We start from the raw sequence: 21804 nt of genomic DNA on the forward strand, positions 1-21804 counted from the left end.
AATGTTGGAAGTAGAGGTAATTCAGGAGTGCAGCAGTCCCTGGCCCTCCCCAGTGGTGCTGGTACCAAAGAAGGATGGCAGCACCAGGTTCTGTGTGGACTACATGAAATTAAATAGTCACACAGAGTCAGACGCTTACCCATGCCTAGGACAGATGAAGCCCTAGAGCAGCTTGGTGGGGCTAAGTATCTTACCTTTATCGATCTTACCAAGGGTTACTGTCAGGTGCCCTTGACTGCCAACGCTAGAGAGATGTCAGCCTTTGTGACTCCTTTTGGCTTGTATGAGTTCACAAAGATGCCCTATGGGATGAAAAATGCCCCAGAGGCTTTCCAGGGGCTGGTAGATCATATCCTAGCAGGAGCAGGAGATTTTGCCCTTGCTTACCTGGATGATATTGCCATCTACAGCCATTCCTGACAAGACCACCTTCAGCATGTCGGGGAGGTGCTGGGCAGACTACAGAGGGCAGGGTTGACCATTAAGTCCAGTAAATGTCAGGTGAGTATGGCAGAGGTCTGCTACCTGGGACATAGAGTGGGTAGTGGAAAGATCAGGCCAGAACTTGCCAAAGTGGAAGCCATCCAAGCATGGCCTGCCTCTGTTACCAAAAAGCAGGTGAAGGCATTCTTAAGGACAGCAGGGTACTACAGAAAGTTTGTCCCCAATTATATTACCATAACTGCTCCCCTCACAGACCTGACAAGGGAAAATAAGACAGATAAGGTAGTGTGGACCACAGCATGTGACCAGGCATTCCAGAAGCTTAAAGGAGCTTTAGGAGGATGCCCTGTGTTAGCCAGTCCAGATTACAGCAAAGAATTTGTTGTGCCGGTGAATGCTTCAAACCATGTGGGGGCTGTACTCAGCCAGGTTTCCTCAGAGGTGGAAAATCACCCAGTAGTATATCTCAGTTGTAGGCTCCAACCCAGGGAGGACTGCTATGCAGCTGTAGAAAAGGAATGTCTAGCCATAGTGTGGGCACTGCAGAAAGTTCAACCTTTTCTGTATGGAAGGAAATGTACTGTTACAGACCATAATCCCTTAACATGACTACATTGAGCCAGCCAGCAAAATGCCAAGATACTAAGGTGGAGCCTAGGGTTGCAGGCATATGATATGACAATGCAGCACTGCAGTGGGGTTAGCAATGCCAATGCAGATGGGCTCTCAAGACAGGGAATGGGGTAAGGTATACTCAGATAGACCTAACCCTCTCAAGCAACGTTTCTCAAGGGTCACTTGAAAAACTAGTTCGAGTCTTCAGGGGGGGGGGGTCACAAAAGGAAATATTGACAGCCCAGCTAGCTGGAATTTTGTAAATAATCATATATCATTTGTGAATATCAACATGAATCATATGTTTGTATTACAAATGTATTAGAACTACATGTCATATAAGATGGTTTGTACAGACGTGTGCTGAAGAGATATTTTGTAGAGTACTCAGCTTAGAGAGGTTTCCACAGTGTACCCTACTAGAAAAGAGCAGACATGTATATACACTATTGTAACTGGATGTGAACATCAGGCCCCAGACTCAGAACAACAGCTGTCATTATTTAAATGAAGAAATGCGTTTAATTGTGCGCATCATGGTTTTCCTTATGACTGTCTAACAGTCATAGTATAAATAAATAAATAAATAAATAAATAAATAAATAAATACAGAAAAAGTGTAATATCCAGCTGGAAGAAATCTGAGCCTGGACAGCGGATATGAGGGCTCTAGAAGCTGAATATGCATTGCTGTCTGCATTTGAGAATACATAGAGACCATGCCTTCCTAAATGACTATTATATTGCCCATTTCCCTTGTAGTTCTTTCGTCAGCCAGATGGTGTCACTGCAGTAACAAAATTAGTTTCATGGCATCCTTTGTTGGGCTGATTGTTGACAAACTGTTAAAATGTGCTGTGCATTTATCAGCGAAATGTGGGCTTACATCATGAATGACTGACTCATCCTCTGACCAGAGAAGTCGGGGGAAGTACTGCAACATATGATTACACAAATTCCAGGAGGTTAGAATGCTATTCTTCCTTGTCAGTTCCACCTGTGTTTACAGCAGGGTGAAAAGCATTATGCTGTAGTAAAATATTCTTCTGCATATAGATTATTATGCAATATCCTTCTGGTTAGACATAATGCAGTACACAGAGTGCATACCAGCTGGTTGATGTTCAGTTTTATTTTGCTTGGTTTTGTTTATCTTTAAAACAAAAGTGTACATATGGATGTAGCACCTCAGAATTGTCAAGGAGTGGACACACACACACACACACACACACACACACACACACACACACACACACACACACACACACACACATACGCACACCATACACACGCACACACACACACACACACACACACACACACACACACAAATACACACGCACACCATACTCACACACACAAATACACACACACACCATACACACACACACACACACACACACACACACACACACACACACACACACACACACACACACACACACACACACACACACACACACACACACACACACACACACACACACACACACACACACACACACACACACACACACACACACACACACACACACACACACACACACACACATACATATCTAGAAATATTGTCATAACATTTCAGACTGCGATATCACTATTTATATTCAGTGAATAGTCTATGATTCCTGGAGCACCTGTCCTAATGCTGTGACTATCATAACTACTGACAATGCATGCGTTATGTGCAACTCTAAGACTCTCTATCTGGCCACAACTTAAGAAAACTAAGAATTTGAAGCGTTTCCATAATATACAAGAGATGAGTTGTACACAAGAATTATTTTAAAGACTGGGAAAGGAAGAAAGCTTAATAACCAGAAAAGGAGAGGGGAGAGAAAAGAATGAATTAAAAATTCTGAAGTGCTGCCCTGAAATGCCTTCTGCTTCTAGACTAGTTTTTGGTACTAAATGGCCATAAAATGTTGCTGTATTCTATCTTTAAAACAGGTAGAGCATGACGGATTGTCACAGTATATTATAGTGACACTAAAAGAGATTATACTTGTAAAGCATCTAAAAATTGCTTTCAGATACATTACTGTTTCTATCGCAAAACCACTACCCCATGTGAGTTCCTCCTACATATACGTGGGTAAGAGCTGCAGATGTATGAAGTAATGTCTGCATGGGGTTAACAGTTCAGTACGAGTGATGGTATTTAAAGTGATGTTACAGTGGGATGGATTTGGGAGTGAAGAGTATCAATCCCCAGGGAAAGAAAATATTATGATGAATACAGTGCTAGAAACCATTTTCTATAGCTTTTAAATACCCTAATCGTTTTGTCCATCTGTGTTTTTAATCAGACTGCCAAACCATGGCTGCCAGTTTGTAAAATAAACTGTCCAGTCTATTAAAACACAGTTTGTGCTATTATCATTCATTTCTGCAAAGGGATTTTTGGCCGTTCTATCAGCTTATGCCGTTTAGTCAGTGCTACAGATATCGCACAGACGTCTATGTGGGAAAATATCACTGCATTCCTCACCAACTTTAGACCAGTTGTGCAGTTAGTATATTAATATGAATGTTACAAATACAAACACATGCACATATGCACACAGACACACACACACACACACACACACACACACACACACACACACACACACACACACACAGTCACAAATAAACAAGAGTATCATACACAAACATAATATATGCATACACATAAACACATACACCCAAACACAATTAATATGAATAACATATGCTCACAGGAACACACACACACACACACACACACACACACACACACACACACACACACACACACACACACACACACACACATACACAGTCAGAAATAAACAAGAGTATCACACACAAACAATACATGCATACACACACACACACACACACACACACACACACACACACACACACAGTCACAGATAAACAAGAGTATCACACATAATATATGCATATACACACACATACACACAAACACAATTAATATGAATAACACATATGCTCACAGGAACACACACACACACACACACACAATCAGAAATAAACAAGAGTATCACACAAACAATATAGGCATACACACACATACACACACACACACACACACCTTGGATTCATTAACAATCATGCAGGCGCGAGCCTGAGCCTATTTGATGTAACCATGCTAGCACAATGAAAAGCAGTGCTAATCGAATATGCATGCTGTTCATTGCGCCTACATGATTGCAAGACCCTTTCGGCCAGCAGTAGTGGTAGCAGCCATGGAACGGTAGATGCTAGCAGGAGCACAGAATGTAAACAAAATGGCTTCCATAGAGGCAATACTCACATACGAGCATACACTGTAGCCAAGACATAGTAAGGGCAAGTGCAGGGGAAGTATAGAAAAGGAGGGTAAGTGAAATGGGGGGAACTGTACACAATTTGTGTTACACTGCATAATTAATTAATGTTGAAGGGGAGGTGTTTAAAGAGTGCTCATATCCCACAGACAAATGTGTATAAGAAGCATTTCCGACATAAATCCTGCAGTATTGATGTAAAGATAATTAATGTCAATGAAAATCCCGCAGTTCTGCACATTAATAAAAACGAGCTAATAAAGGATGTGCTAGGGATATAAAGCTGCAGTGTAACAAAGGAGAGTGAAACTGTGATAAACATGTTAATAAAATGATGAGTTGTGATAACAGCAAGAACACAAGATACATTATGGGATGAAAGCATAGATTGAAGTTATAGCATATGGGATGTATATACAAGGAATGTATGTGTGCGGACTGACACCTCTAATGTATTCCCCACCTCAGCATGTATACAAAAGAACAAAAGGACCTTACATTTGTAATGTCAGGTACATAAAAAATGGACATGTTTTTGCAAACAGATGACAGTGGCACCAATAGGAAAGAGGTTCATTCATCTATGAGCATGTAATAAACAACAAGTGTTGTATCGTTATGTAAATGCTAAATGGTAATCTAATAACACAACATACATAAATGACAAATGACAAGACAGATCGTCTGGCATTATGAATCCAGTTTTCCCACTGATGATTTGATACCATCTCGAAACTGTAACTGGGCATGCTCACATGGAATTACAGGGAATGGTAACATAACAGCAATTCAACAGCAGCAATACAATAGAAAGTGTTGTAGCAGAGGACCAGCCACATTTTCTGATGGTCTGGCAGCATGCCATACAGTAAGAAATGCTTATGGAATCCTTCATCTCCCATTAAGTTGTATAGTGTGATGACAACAATTGTAATAAAGTAATGTTCGGATGAAGACATGCAAAACAGAACATAATTATCTTGTAAATAGGTAATGCATATGAACAATGAATGACATAAGAAGCATTCACATCATGTCATTTTCAAACATGTGCCGGGACAGATAGCAAAGAGATGCATAACAATCATGTTCCCCATAGAAAAACACATATTGGTCGTGCCACGGAGAACACCCTTGAAGGGCATACAGTACTTTCCTATCATATAAGGTGTATGGATGACCTAACTTGTAGGTCAAGGCCTGAAGAAGGTGGCTATCTGAGTGTGCCATAACTATTACTATTGTCTGTGTGTAAGCCACTGTTGTCTGACACATTTGTCTGACAGACAGATGTTACCAGATTCAAATCCCTGTCTATTATACAAAGCTGTTTCCAAACATCCGTATTGGCTGCATTTGTCACATCAAATAGCAATGGAGGCTGTCACAAATAACTGAATTGAAAGTGTGCATTAAGACAGCAGTTATGAATATAATATGAACAACTGGGTTTAGTGAGAATGCTGAAAAGGAGCTACACATGTTACTGTCCACACAACAGTGAGCAGTACAATATCAATGCCACTTTGACAAGGAAGCTGTTCTTTTCATGTAGGACGCACACTGTCCTAGAATTGAACCACAGTCTATACATGTAGGTATGCTCTACAAGTTGGCACTCAACGCATGTGCCACAGGAGCACTCACAGCACGACATGCGCTAAATAACCATTTCACTGCCATACGATCACAATCTGTGATAATATATCATTGGCCAACACAACAATGGATGACAATATCTAGCTACAGTGGTGTTCATGTAATGTCAGTACATTCATACAGTATAATGTTGCCCCTTTCAGGAGCTGAGCTGCAAGCTATGTGACTCTACTGACTAAAGACATCAGGATCGACCACAAACACACACAGTGGGAGTCTTATCACTATTGTGACACTCCACCTATGCTACCTTATTACGTCAGATTTTGTGTGTGTGTGTGTGTGTGTGTGTGTGTGTGTGTGTGTGTGTGTGTGTGTGTGTGTGTGTGTGTGGTAAACAATGTCTGAGATAAAAGGGATGATGGAGGTCTCTCCCACTGTAAATGGACACATTGTAACTGTGGTAAATGCCATTCATGCATTACAGTATAAGATGAGAGGGATGGGAGGCCCCTCCTACTGTAAATGGACACATTGTAACTGTGCTGGGATGGGGAGGCCTCTCCCACTGTAAATGGACACATTGTAACTGTGTTGGGATGGGGGGACCTCTCCCACTGTAAATGGACACATAGTAACTGTGTTGGATACCATTCATGCATTACAGTATAAGGCCCAACAGTGCTAACAGGCACTGAATGTGGATGTTTAACACATGAGCATCTGACAACACAAAATACATTATATTGTGCAGGATGATTGCACCACAGCAGAAGTGTGAATGCAGCTGTGAGATATGTCATTATGGCAAGGCATTACATCATGTTAATTGCAGCAAGGGATGTGTGTACTTGTAATTGCTGCTGTAAGTCAACAGACAGCATGTCATCTCATTCCCACATGACAGTGGAAAGTCTAGCGTTGCTAGATTTTTCTTTTTGTGTTTTCTAACCAATTGGTTTTCCTGTGTGACCTTTTTACTCATTGTTTTAGTTTGTTAGTTGGGATATTTTGTAGACACCCTAATGTTTATGGGTATCAGTTGGGTATGACAACCCTGTGTTTCCAAAAGTTAAACATTCCTCTTATGCCATGCTGATGATGCCTTAAGAAGGCAGAAACATGCATGTCCACAGCTAGAGGGTTTGGCTTTATTGGCCTGAAATTGTCCATAAACAGACTTAAAAGTAAAAGTAAAAGAAAAAGTCATGGACATTCAGTTTTGCCATTTAGCTGAAACACCTGATATCCTTAAAGGGTAATTTGCATATATCCCATGTTGCCTCTGATACAAGAGGTTTATGGTGTCATGTAGTGGAAAGTCTAGCTTTGCTAGATTTTTCTTTTTGTGTTTTTTAATCTCATGACAGGGGATTGGCCTAATGGTTAAGGTGTTTGGGAGGGTGGCCTAATGGTTAAGGTATTTGCCTTACAAACACAAGGTACAGGGTTTGAATCTCACAGGGGATAATTGGCTAGGCTTAAAATGGCTCGCAAGGGCAGTTAGCCTAGTACAAATCTATGAACCTATGAACACTTTCTACATATGTTATTCAAAGAAAATGTAATCACATGTCATCATTACCCTGAATAAATGCATTGCTATGTGAGAAATTATCATAGCTTTTTGTAACAGGGATAAATATCTATACATACACAAAACAAATGTGTTTGACAACAGTGTTAATAACATGGACAGGTACAATAAGACTGACACAATGTACTCTGAGCAGTAATGGCTGGATTTGAACTAACTATCCAACATCATAAGATAAAGATTAGTGTCTGAATCAGAAGCACCACACAACATGTTGCTGTACAACTGTGACAGTGCACAGTTGAATGGATGACATCACCACTATTTATTAGCTGGGTGTTTATGCTAAAAAGTGGTTGAACACTGTGCAGCTACACATCATATATGTATTTGAAGAATAGTATACACAGTGTGAGGGCGAAAGACACATTCAAAGCTGTCCTCAAACATCTTACATATGTGGTTACACAGTATACAAAGTACAGTATCAAAGTCACACAACAAAGGAGAATTCACACTCCAAATGTGAGATACTGCAGGTATGGCAGCATTATGTAATCATTATGTGGCCAAAAGTTATTTTCCCTTGGGAAGCTAGGATTTGCTAGTGTCACAGAGTGCAACTGTATATCCATTTCATAATGAGGTGGCCAATGTTATATGACAGTAATCACAGTCACACTACTTAAGCAGTGATGGACTCGAACCACCTACATATCCACGTACACCATCTATACAGCACATTATTAGCAGCAGACACCACAGGTGAATACTGAATACAAGTGAGACATACAGCATCTATGAAGGGATGACATCAGTAGTGTTTTGCCAAAGAGATGTGCATGGTAAAATTAGCTTTACGGCCATCAGGGCTGTAAAAGTTGCCACTGCAAATGTGTATAAAACAATCCTGAATTCACCTGCAGTTACACTTGTAGAAGTTAAGCACTACTGTATTTGAACCTCATGTCTATTTACACATTCCAGAGAATAGGGTAAGACATGCAAGCACCACAGGAGAGGTCTCACATTTAAATTCACTTGTGAAAGAATGACCTCATCAGTGTACTGCATCATGGGTACAGGCAGGCAATATACTTTCATAACCGTACACTCTTATTGCTGCCCCACAAAGCACCTGCCATTTGAAAAATGGAAAAGTTCTACCCCCACCATACTTAACACATGTTTGCACAATTCTTCCTCTAAAAACATTAAATGGGTATTTTTTTCAATCTATGATACTGTTATTGGAAGCATTAGTGTAGACAGTTGTGCAGAGTACAGCCTAAACAAGCCATGTTTCCTTTAAGTGATGTCTAGATAATTGTACTCACTACAGTACAAACAGTATGCATAATTATATGTTGTGTGGCACAGAAGTTGTGGCTGTGAAAGGAGGGATTAGGGGATGGTAAAGTCATGTAGCAGTTTAAAACATTTATCCAGAGTATAAGTAGAATGAACACATGCTCACCTAACTGTAAACACCCCCACCCCACACATACAAATTACTCATGCTGAGCATTGAATCTCCTACCCAAGTTATACAGTGTAGAACCCACTGTATTAGTTGTAAGTATCACAGGAGAAGTCTGACTCTTAAGGATAGAGAGTTCACTTTTATCAGAATGATCTTATCAGTATGTTTCATAGAGGAGTTTTCAGTAAAATTGGGATAAGGGAGCTATATGCACATTTAAATTCACTGTCTTCAGAGGAAGTGGATACAGCAAAAAGCATTACACAAACACACACACACACACACACACACACACACACACACACACACACACACACACACACACTAAGGTACTTTATTAGTCACAAGCACCACATGCATTTTATTCAGGGAAAGTGGATACAGCAGCAAGCATTGCACACACACACACACACACACACACACACACACACACACACACACACACACACACACACACACACACACACACACACACACACACACACACACACACACACACACACACAACAAAGTACTGTATTAGCCACAAGCATCACAGGAGAGCTCTGACTCTTAAGGGTAGAGAGTGCACTTTTGTGAGGGCGAACCATCAGTGTATTTCATTGAGGATATTTCAGTAAGCTTGGGATAAGAGAGCTGTGTGCACATATACAAATACCATGTTGACCATCAGACCTCCTACTTGTCTAGTTACACAAAATGTCAGAAGCACTGTGTTAGTTGCAAGTGCTACAGAAGAAGTCTGACTGTTAAGGGCAGACAGTACATTTTTGTCTGGACAACCTTATTGGTGGGCTTCGTAGAGGATGTTTCAGTAAAAATTAGGATACTGGAGCTATGTGCACATTTCAATGCATTTTATTCAGGGAAAGTGGATTCAGCAGCAAGCATTGCACACACACACACACACACACACACACACACACACACACACACACACACACACACACACACACACACACACACACACACACACACATTTCCCACTTTTACCATTATACCTCTTACATATCTAGTTACACAAGATGTAGAAAGCACTGTATTAGCCACAAGCATCACAGGAGAAGTCCTAGTTTTAAGGGTAGAAAGTGCATTTTTCTCAGTATAACCTCATCAGTGTGTTTCACAGAGGATGCTTCAGTAACAAGTTGGATAAGGGAGCTGTGTGAAGAGTTGAATGTATTCTCAGGGGAAGTGGATACAGCACCAAGTGTTACGTACAGTCTCACACAGACACACAGGTTTTCTATACTGGGCCTTGAAACTCTTACCTATCTAATTACATACTCTAGAGAGCACTGTATTAGTCACAAGCACCACAGGAGAAAACTGGCATTAGCAATTTGAAACACGACATTTGATTATTTTAATTTCATTGTTTAGAGGAGATGGTAGTGTGCATCACAGGTTCTGCAACAAATGTATATGTGTGCACAGGACAATGTAACATCACTATGATTGTCACATAAAATGATGTACTTCTCCAATAAAATCTAGATACTGTCCTTATTGTGCACTATTTTACTGTGAGGGACATTGACATGTTCCACATTATGGGATGACATACAAATAGACTGTTACATACTACTGGAGCATCAATCTAAAATTCCTGTGCCATCGTGTTTGGATGATTGCACACTTGTGTTGTCTTATACTTGCACTATGTGCATTGGCAAGATGAACAAGCAAGTCATACATAGCACTGTGCACTGCAGAATAACAGTGATGGATTATACGAGAATAGGATGACCAAGCTTGCAACTCAGTTGGAAGTGTAAACACTGTAGAGCAGCCATACATTACATGACTGAATTAAGTGAGTCAACATAATTTCTGAAACCAAGATGACCTGTTGACAAAAGTTATACAGACACGCAAACATTGTGCAACATAAAACAATAATTTGATTTTCTTATTTGCTTACTCTTTTAGGGCAGTGCTGCTAAGCTGAATTGAACTACCAATGGCAGAGTGTTAGTGCATATGTTATCATATATTGATATGTTGAACTTAGAATGGGAGTTAGCAGTACTTTATGTTGGTCTGTGTAGATCAGAGTGCATGTGCTGCATGCTGTGTCTTTAAGAAGCATGCCAAAGACTGTACATGCACGTATAAATTCCAGACACGTGCAACCTCTAGTGCCATTTTGAAAGAGCAGTCAGAGCATGAGCATGCATGATCGCAGTTGTTAGTTTGTACATAAGTTACTTTAGTTAAAGTCAGTAAATCTCTGTAGTGATGTGTTTGTATAAAATAAAGCTGCTTGAACAGAACCCATGAAGACTCTTCTATTGTGTCCAAAACAGGAGAGTGACGTGGTGTCAGAACTGGGATCACAGAGAATAATATTCGAAACCATGAGGTGCAGAGATGACAGTGAAGGTAAGACTAAGCGAAATGAACATGAAAAGAACGGGAAAAGAATCAACGGTAATGAGAAGTCGCACAAACTGATTACTTGGTAAGACAAAACGGGGCATTACAAGGGCACAACCCGCATTATTAAGCAAGCAGATGGCACAACATGTTTATTAACTAAGAGAAATGCTAAAACAAAGGTATTTGATGAAATGATTAACAGTAAAGCAAAGTGAGCATATTTAAAGCAAAATGAGTGTGTCTGAGGCAAAACGGGCATGTTTAGATTACAGCAAGCACAAGGAAAGAACAATGGGTACAAAAAGGACTTAAGCAATGCGAGTATAACAAGGGCAAAAAGGGAATATTAAGCAAAAGGCAACGTGACTGCATGTGTTTTGGCAAAGTGCACGTGTTTTGGCATAACTACAACTTTGTACTGTATGAAGGGCATAAGTAAAGTTATTCAAAGTATCAATCTCAAAGTGTGAAAAGTGCTTATAGTTTACTTATACGTGTGCATGTATTTTGAAGAGTTCATTGTGTGCAAAGTGCAACTATTTCATGAAATACAGTCAAAGTATAGCTATTTCGAAAAGTTTCTTGGGCTGGGTGTGCCTATTCACAAAGGTCCACCATTACAGAGTGTTTCTTGCACTGTAAAGAGTTGCCTAGCAAGGTACTGCCATTTTGGGGAAATTTCAGTGTGTTGTGTACAGTTTATTTGTACAGTGCAATTACTTCGAAATGTTATTAACTTTGGGGCAAGAAAAACCCAGTTTTTTCACATTGTACAGTTGTATGAAATGTTTCTTAAAATGATGATAAATGACTTTAGTAATGCAATAATTACAAGAGTGTTACAGGGCCCAAGAGTCTTATTTCGCAAAGTCCAATTATTCAAAGGTACTATGAGGTTGTCCATTAGCATAATTTTAAGAAGCCCAAAAGATATAATTTCAGAAGCACAAAGACATTGGACAAAGTTACAAATACCGGCATTAATTTCTGTCATATGTGCATGTGTGCATGTCTGTACTTATTTGCAAAACCCTTCACTGGTATGTGTTAATATGGAAGATGACTTTCGAAAGCCCCTATTTCTTGTATTTGATCAGAATATTGCAGAGAACTGGAGAGTATATTTTTATACAAGCAGCTTTTGCAGATAGAGATGCATGCACCAGGGCATTCATTTAACTAAACCTAGCAGGGTCTGAGGCCATAGAGGGAGAGCATTCATTTGTGTATGCACCAGCAGTATATGAAGGAGAAGTTGAAAATCATCATGTTGTTGTACAGGCTGAGTCAAGGGAAGACTCTGAATGTTTGAAGTGCAAGTTCAGAGACACTTGTAACCCCCAGACAAATATTACATTAGAGAGGCATCTGTTTTACACAAGACATCAGAAATCAGGGGAAACTTTTGCAGCTTATATAACTGATCTAAGAAACAAAGCTAAAATGTGTCGGTTTAGTGACTTAAAAGATGAGCTGATAATGGACAGGCTTGTGTGTGGTATTAATAGTGCTGCTGTGAGAAAGATTTTGCTTTGTGATGATTTACTGTTGAGCAAAGCCACAGAGATTTGTCAAAATCATGAGGTGACAGAAAAACACACAAGTATGCTTATGAGTGACAAGAGCATGGTTTCAGTAGGCTCCAGCACAAATGTAGATAGCATGCAACACGTTGCAAACAGAAGCAGGCCCAAGCATGTGGCAGCTTCAGGGTTTCCTGGAAGGACACGGAACTTTCCAGCAAGTTCTAAGAAGGGAGCATAACTCAGCAAAAGCCAAACCCAGCTTTATTGTTAACTGTTGCAATTGTGGTGCAAGTCATGGGTCTAAAAGAAAGAAGTGCTTAGCATTTGGTCAGCAATGTCAAAAGCGTAAAAAATTGACTCATTTTGAAAAGTTTTGCAAATCAAGTAAACCTCACACAGCTGTAAAGAAAGGTCACACAAAAAAAGCTAGTTGATCAAGCAGAGCCAAAGCAGTCAACTTTCTATATAGATGCTGTATCAGTATTTAGTGAAAGAGTTGATGCAGTGAATTTATTAGCAAGAAGTGAAGTGTTTTGTACTGTCCAGATTAATGGAAAATCCACAGAGCTTAAAGTAGACACTGGTTCAAAGTTTAATGTTATATCAGCAGACACATCTGCTAAAGTGAGAGCTAATAAACAACTCAATGTGGCCAGTAGTGCAAACGTTGTTGCTTATGGAGGTGAAGAAATTTAAACCGAAGGCTCAGTGATGCTTTTATGTTATTTCGTCAACAGCTGTTACAACTTGTTATTCTATGTAGTCTGAAGACGAGTACAGTCTTTATTGGGTCTCAAACATAGTCTGAGAATGAATCTGCTTTCTTTTGCTAAAGAAGTTCATCACATACATGCATTTCCGAGTTCTAATTTTTTCTGAAGGAATTTTCTTAGAGTATGCTGATGTTTTTGATGACAAGTTGGACAACCTTCCAGCTGTGTATTCCATGAAGTTAGACCCAGACATCACTCCAGTAATCAGACCAGCAAGAAAAATTCTGATAGCTATGCAAGATAGTTAAGGCTCATCTGGATAAAATGGTGCAGCAATTTGTGGCTTGTCCAGCCACAGAACCAACTGAATGGATGTCTTCCATGGAGGCAGCTCATAAAAAAGGCCAAGAGTGAATCAAATGTTGTTCCCATACCAGAGTATGTTCAGACCTCTGATTCCATTCCTGAAAATGGTCTGAACATTCCAAAGGTCGAACATTTTCTAGCGAAAGCTCCAGTTGCTAAATCCAATTCCCAGTATGTACCTAGTGTTGTATAATGCATGACAAAGAATTACCTGTGATCTCTTCATGCCAAATAGACTCATAATGTTGCATGATCTATTTTTCAAACAGGGAGAATGTAGAGCAGACAGTATGTGCTGAGTACTGTATCTTTAAGAAGCATGCCAAAGACTGTACGTGCATCTATAAATTCCAGACACGTGCAACCTCTAGTGCCATTTTGAAAGAGCAGTCGATCGCAGTTGTTAGTTTGTACATAAGTTTCTTTAGTTAAAGTCAGTAAATCCCTGTAGTGATGTGTTTGTATAAAATTAAGCTGTTTGAACAGAACCCATGAAGACTCTTCTATTGTGTCCAAAACAGGACAGCGACAGTCTGGGCCAACTTTAACACAATGACCTGTACAAGAAATAATTATGACTTCCTATATGGTGCACTTAGATAATACTTGTGTATAAATGTTTTTCTTGGCATGCTGTAAATATTTGAATACAGATAGATGAAAAAAATGTTCATGACATGTTGTCTGACTCCTGTAGATATAAATAAATAAATAATTATGGGTGTCGCAGTGATGCAGCAGTTCACATTGGCACCTCACAGCAAGAGGTTCTCTGGTTCAATTCTTGGCTGGGTTGCCTTCTTTGTGGAGTCTGCATGTCCTCCCTGTGTTCATGTGGGTTTCCTCCTGGTACTCTGGTTTCCTCCCATATTCCAAAGACATGCATCTGGAGTGTTTCTACCTTGACCTCTGCTGAAAATAGGCTCTGCCCTAGTCAGATTTTCCTGGTCAACAAATGTTAATTAAATAAATAAGACAGGCTTCACAATAGGTAGCAGGCACATTAGTGTAGCATCAGGGTACTGATGTATTAAGTAAAGCTGTAGTTAACATTTACATCGACATCCCAGGTATTATCTAAGTGCACTATATAGAAAGTCATAATTCTGATAGGTACTATTTGACAGCAGATGTCAGCAAATGTGAATGTAAGTATTTATCTTCATTACCATACTGACCACTGTAATCTGTACATCCAACTCTTCATCTTGTTGAAACGTACATTAAACTGACTAAATATAGCTTAGCACAGCTGTGCAAAGTGCAACAGAGTAATGTGGATAAAGGCAATAAAATCCCAAGGCATTGCCATAAGCTGTGTACCTTCACTTACCCTTAGCTGCATTTGTTGCCTGGTGCCAGACATTGCAGGGGTGGAAGAATAATGATGTAGAGGGGAGAAGGTATATTGACGTGACGAGATGTAGGTGGCAAAAAGTAGATTATGACAGAAGAAGGATATGGTGGCTGATAACAATATGTAATCAACAGGTATACATAAATTAGTGCACCAAAAACAGTCAATAACACTTAGCTAATGGCTGGATTAGAACCCTTAAAGTATTCAAAACACATTCTATACATGTGAGCATTAGCTCATCACACCACAGACTAATGACTGCATCTCAGCATTAAAATAACACATCTGAAGGACAGTGACAAATTGCTGAAGCAAAAGGGGTGAAAAGAGAGAGAGACAGAGACAGATGCAGACAGGCATAGCATCGGTATGTATTATGGGACATGTAGGAACATCTGTAAGGTGTTTTAGTCTCACTTATTAAATCATCATTAATCTCTCATGTTCTGCACAATAAAATAATTATTACAGGTTCAAATAAGGGGTGGGAGAGTGCAATAAACACAAATACCTAACCAGGATAAGATTGGCTTAATCAGTCTCCCGTTGGGACCACAGTGTTCTTGAAAATGATGGCTTGCTGCACTGCTCCAATGTTATATTAAGGAAATGATTTAGATGTTAGAGAAATACAGGTGTTTGTAGTTAAATATATGATAGGAATATGAAATGTCATGAAGTAATAAATTGACATACACTATGTAAAAATATCAAGCTATGAACAGGGTAATTATCTCAACACACCATATAGAAACTTCTACTTTAATACATCCATCAGCCTAAGAACTGTTACATTAACTGCTCCACAGTACTGCCTTTAGTCTGCCTTTACTCTATATTTCCATAACACAGTGGATTTAAGCATAATTGCATGAAAATAACCAGACAACTGCAGGTTAAACAGAAATCTTCAGCTTTTGTAACAAGAAGTTAAACAGCACTCACTGCCACTCAGCATTGCTGCTCTTTGTCAAATCCTGTGCAAATGCTGAGGACATAAAGGGAAGGCTTTTTTATGGGCCATTGCTGACCATGTGTGTTGTATGTGAATCTATTTTTGACCAGATTAGATATGTGAAAAGGGGGTGGCTAAAGCATGGTGAAAATGGGGTTGGCAAGCACAGGGTAGGACACAGGAGAAAGAATACATGAATTTGCAGGAGGGTCATAGGAGAGCATCATAGCTATCTTCTCCTTTACAATGTAAATGTACAAATGTACGCATAATTTCATGACTTAGCAGACTCACCACACCAGTGATTGGTGACTACAACACAATAATGTTGTATGGCCAAACTGGACCAAATCAATTGTGTCAAGATGACACATACGCAAAGTGGAGAGCTATGTATAGGGTGTATTTTTTTTTTTTTTTTTTGAGAGAGAGAATTGTTGGGAAAGGCACTTAGGAATGACAGGGTCAGGTAAGTAGGGTAGGTTAGGAAGCATGCACAGACATACAGCACATACAAGACAGACATGGTTGGTGATGGATACAATGACTGGGGATAGGTAGGGGACATCAGAGGCACACCTACATCCAGACTGAGAACAGTGAAACTCTAATCATCACTCTCTGAACTGTCATCACTGTCTCCTGCCACAGCTCCTTAGATAAGTGCCAGGTGTGACATCTTTTTAATTCAGTGCAGGACCTTTTCAAACCTGATGATATATGCACCAAGGCCTCTCTCCATTATATCCTTCACAAGCCCTGTCAGCACCTGTTGAGTGTCAAAATCCTCACCTCCACTATTACTGCTCCCAGAGGGTACCACTACACCAGCAGCTGGAGCAGATCTACCAGATGCATTTGCAGCAGGTAGGACAGGAGTTGTGGAGACAACACTGACAAGTTGTGACCCTGAAGTATTGAATGTTTGTGCTACCACCTGTGGAGGTATGGTAGCCCAAACCACAGTGGTCAGTGTATCTCTCTGTGCTGTTAATCCTAAGTTTACAGCAGCAAGTTATGCAAACAGCAGAGTGTTAATAAATTATAACCTCCAAAATATAAAAAGAGAGAGAGAAAGAGAGAGAGAGAGAGAGAGAGAGAGAGAGAAAGGTTGGGAGGAGACAAACAGGTAATTAGATATATGACATTTCACAATACATAAACAATTATGATAATTTACTATTGTACACTTTTGTCACATCCATATATGTTGGAAAGGTATTTATGTGTCATAAAATAAACAGATATCACTGCTATTATATAAGAAACCGCAGTCTTTATTTCCTTATGATGAATAGAAAATATGCATTCTAATGTAATAATCGCCATTACCATAATTTAAGTCTTCCTGAGATTTTGGTGTTCATATTTTATAAATGTGTATCCAGTAATAACAAGTAATTGTTTCTTCTGGGAACAGAACCCACACACTGTTAAGTTGGTGGTCTCATTCCCTAATACAAGTAGCAAGACTTATTGGAGAAGGTGTGCATGCTTGAGATGAAGGTTGAAGTATGGCTACTCAAGATGCTAGGGCTTGAGGGAATGAAAATAAAGTTCTGGCTTGAATTATTCCCAAGTCATACTTAGCACGTGCTTCTCTGAGGCAAGTTAATATCTCCTGATGCACATCACAGTTTGCAGCTATATCCTCTGAAGTTGTAGAGTACAAAAAGAAAAGAAATATATATGAAATTATACTGATCACCTAAGCTGGCTGGCTAGATCATTAATGGCATATCAATATCATAGACAGGTTATACGTCAGTATAGTTACATAATGCGGCAGTTACCAGTCCTAAATTCAGCCTCCCATTGGCTTAGGAGGTCCAGCTTGTGTTTCTTAAGGTCAATATAGTGGTGACAACATAGTTTCCCAGTATATGGAATGCCTGTTGCATCAGACACAGCCTTGGCTAAGCTAGTCCATGCCTTAGCCTTATACTAAGACCCAGTATATTCACCCTGCAACAGTCTGTGGCTGTAGCACTTCACAAGGAGTACTACAAATATCCTGGTCTCCTCAACACACAACTTTTGTGCCCTAAGTTTAGCACCATTCTCTCCCATGCCAGAAATGTCTTCAAAAGTCGGGCTAAGAAAATATATCTGAATTGACAGCCACTGCAGATCTAATTTTCTACTGGTATTACACAAAGGTGCACAGCCTTGCCAACTGCATTTGCACTACTGAAAGCAGACAGATTCCTTGGTAGACACATTGACACTATTTACATCACATAGCAGTACAGGTGTGTAACATGGCAATGTGCTTCTTGTGATGTTGAACCTATTGAGACAGTTTCCAATGTTCAACAACAATGGGAAGCTTAATGGCATCGCTTTTAATACTTGCAGTTTGGATGAAGAAAGATGATGAATTGTGACATACTGTGATGTTGGGGCTTACACAATGTTAAAATGCTATTGAACTAGCTGGGAAATTAACCCATGTGATAAAGCATGCAAAAACTGAAGATTACTTTAAAACTGACATTGCCACAGGAGAACTATGTTTCCAGTATGGAAATTTATTTCACAATTAATTGAAATGTACTTCAAAAAGGCCTGAATGTGTGTGGTTTTAATTATTTCTGGGAATGTATTCCGATGTAAAAGTCAATATTTCTGTTTGTAAATATATTTCAGTTTGCTGAAGTTAAATGTGCTGATTAGGTTGATTTACGTTACATATGTACTTCACAAGACATAACTGTCCTAAACACATAGTTGTGATGTGTGATGAGCCATGATGATTATAACAAATATGTTGCACCCATCAAACAAATGCAAGTGAATTTTGTATTAAATATCATAAATGTCATGTCTAGAAAGTAGGACACACATTTGCTTGAGGTTATATGTGAATCATTAATGAGATATGCTAAATAGAAAAGTTTAATTATGAAAGGATTACTGATACATTGATTACAAGAAACAGGTTTAACATTATCAGTCTTCTTTGGTATTGCAACCTTAATAAAAATGTTATGAAAAACACTGTACTGAAAAGAGTTGTGAGGAAAGCACAACATTGCCTGGCATGTATGCCCTACCTAAGGCAGACTAAACTACATCTTTCATTTTTTTTCTTAGGTAGTGAACCATGTTTGCACACTAACAAGTGAAATGCAAATGCAACTTAAAATGGCAAAAAAAAAAAAAGAAAAAAAAAGAAAAGAAAAGAAAAATGCATATTGTAAATTATTGTTACTTGATCTCTAAACAGGATTTGAACTATGTTCTGTGTGCCTTATTTCTCTCAATTCATGTGAGGTATACCTTGTGCCACAGAGATAGGTATGTGACAGGTGGAATTTCTCTTCTGAGTACTATCCAAAGTGCTGAGGAAAGCGCACTGTTACCAGGCATGTTAGTGCTACCTATAGCAGTCTAAACTAAATGTTTTACTTTTTTCCTTATGTAATGAACAGTGTTTGCATGCTACCAAGTGGCGAGCAAATGCAAATTAAAATAACAAAAAGAAAAGTACATATTGTGAATAATTGCAATATGATCTCTAAATAGGATTCAAACAATACAGTCAAATAAAGCACCCAACAGACAAATGAACCACTGCAAACGAACGGTAATACTACCCAAGCAAAAAGTAAACAAACAGTGGAACAAAGCACGGTTTCCTTCGTCATGCACAAAAACTCTAAATGCTCTTAAATAAAACAAGCAGTATTTAATGAGGTTAGCGGTTTCACCACCAGGCAGATGGCTTCTTCAGACCATATAAATAAAAATGAATGAAAAATATTTTATATACTTACAAGGTTAACACATCCACACATGCAGCTAATCAATGGGAGAAGCAGAACCCATTACAGTGTCATAATGTGTATTCACGTATTACGTGAATGCAGATTACAGTGTCATAATGCGTGTTCATGTATTACGTGAATACGATAAACCATTTAAAGCAATATCACAAAACAAAAGCAGATTAACTTCATCTTCTGGATATTGTAACTAATCAAATCCTGCACTCTTTGTAAAATACACAATCAACTCTATATAACATATAAAAGTATTCTGTACATAGCCTTAATATTGCATCAACACTTGATTTATATGAGCACGCATTTTATGTAAATCAGCACGTAGGCCTTACCATCATCATGATGCATATTTGTGCTAAATACAGGCAACATAAACCTATTCTGAATATTATCAGCTCAAAAGCATACTTCTTTTTGCTTCAGTTGGACATCACTAACAAACAGTTCACTGATCATATAGCATAAATGCTAGTAATCATTAAAGTAACGTCACTAACCAAAGACAACTGACTTTGCATGGAAGAAGTGCAGCTGAATAAATCATTAGCTCTACTTAAGATGCACAATCAGCTCTATGCATCATGTAACATTATTCTCTATATAAGCACAATGCTGCATCTACACATAATTTCTAAAGGTGCTACATATCGCATATCAGCATATAACCCTCTCAAGTATCATATTGCACATAAATATTATGCACGAGAAACGTAAGTCCACTTAGAATTTTTTCGACACAATCACAATTTTTATGATTAAACCTCACTAGTAAGCAAACTGTTGATCAGATCATATAATACAATAAAACAAAACACTGAAGAGTGACAGCTAATCTGCTCCATATCAGGACATTAAAACATTGCAGTAGTAATCCACATCTACACCAAACAAAACTGCATAAACTAACCATACATATGTACAATCATCAAACCTAATTAAAAAAGTGATAATAAAATAAATAGATGACGCTAAATAGAAATACATAATGATAATAGATTAAGCTAAACGTATGTATTCTAATGTTGTAGGAAGGTCTGCCATTTTTACTTATGGTAGGAGAAAAAGAAAAATGTGTTCTTTTTATGGATTTCTACCTGACTGACCTCTACAGCAATGGATATGGCAGTTCTAATAGTTTTGTCTTACATGTCTACTGGTACATTTTTAATTGTTATTGTTAATGCTGGAATGTATTACACAGTTAAACCAGTGTTATCTCCATTACATAAGAGTAATAGATTGGTGTTGATATTTAAGTTTGAAAACTCTGTTGGGGGGTCCTAACTTGGGTACAGTCATAGGGAGCACTTAACTTTTAAATCATTTGTGTGCATGTTGGATGCATGCAGTCACACATAATGGAGCTCAGAGCTGTTGTATCTGAGTATTATATATGCAATTATGCGTGTCTGTTTTCTGTTTTGTCTCATACAGGGATATGGCACTCAAGAAGAAATATGCAGTCCACAAGTCACCATATAGTGATGCAAAAAATGAGGTCATTATCCAGGCCATACATCACCATGAAGATTTCTATTAGGGAGAGGTAGTGATGCCATTGGAGAGCATGGGAGAACCTACTCCCAGATACAAAACTGTCAAGTGACATGAAAACCTCTGCCGGATAGAGCAACCGCAATTGCCTGAGAACAGGTGTCAATAGAGGGTGGTCCTGCTACAGAATCACCACTAACTGAAACAGAAAAGTTCGGTCCACTGTCA

Source organism: Protopterus annectens, chromosome 14.part0 (assembly GCF_019279795.1).
Source record: "Protopterus annectens isolate FY-2018-M chromosome 14.part0, PAN1.0, whole genome shotgun sequence".
Classification (NCBI taxonomy): domain Eukaryota; kingdom Metazoa; phylum Chordata; order Ceratodontiformes; family Protopteridae; genus Protopterus; species Protopterus annectens.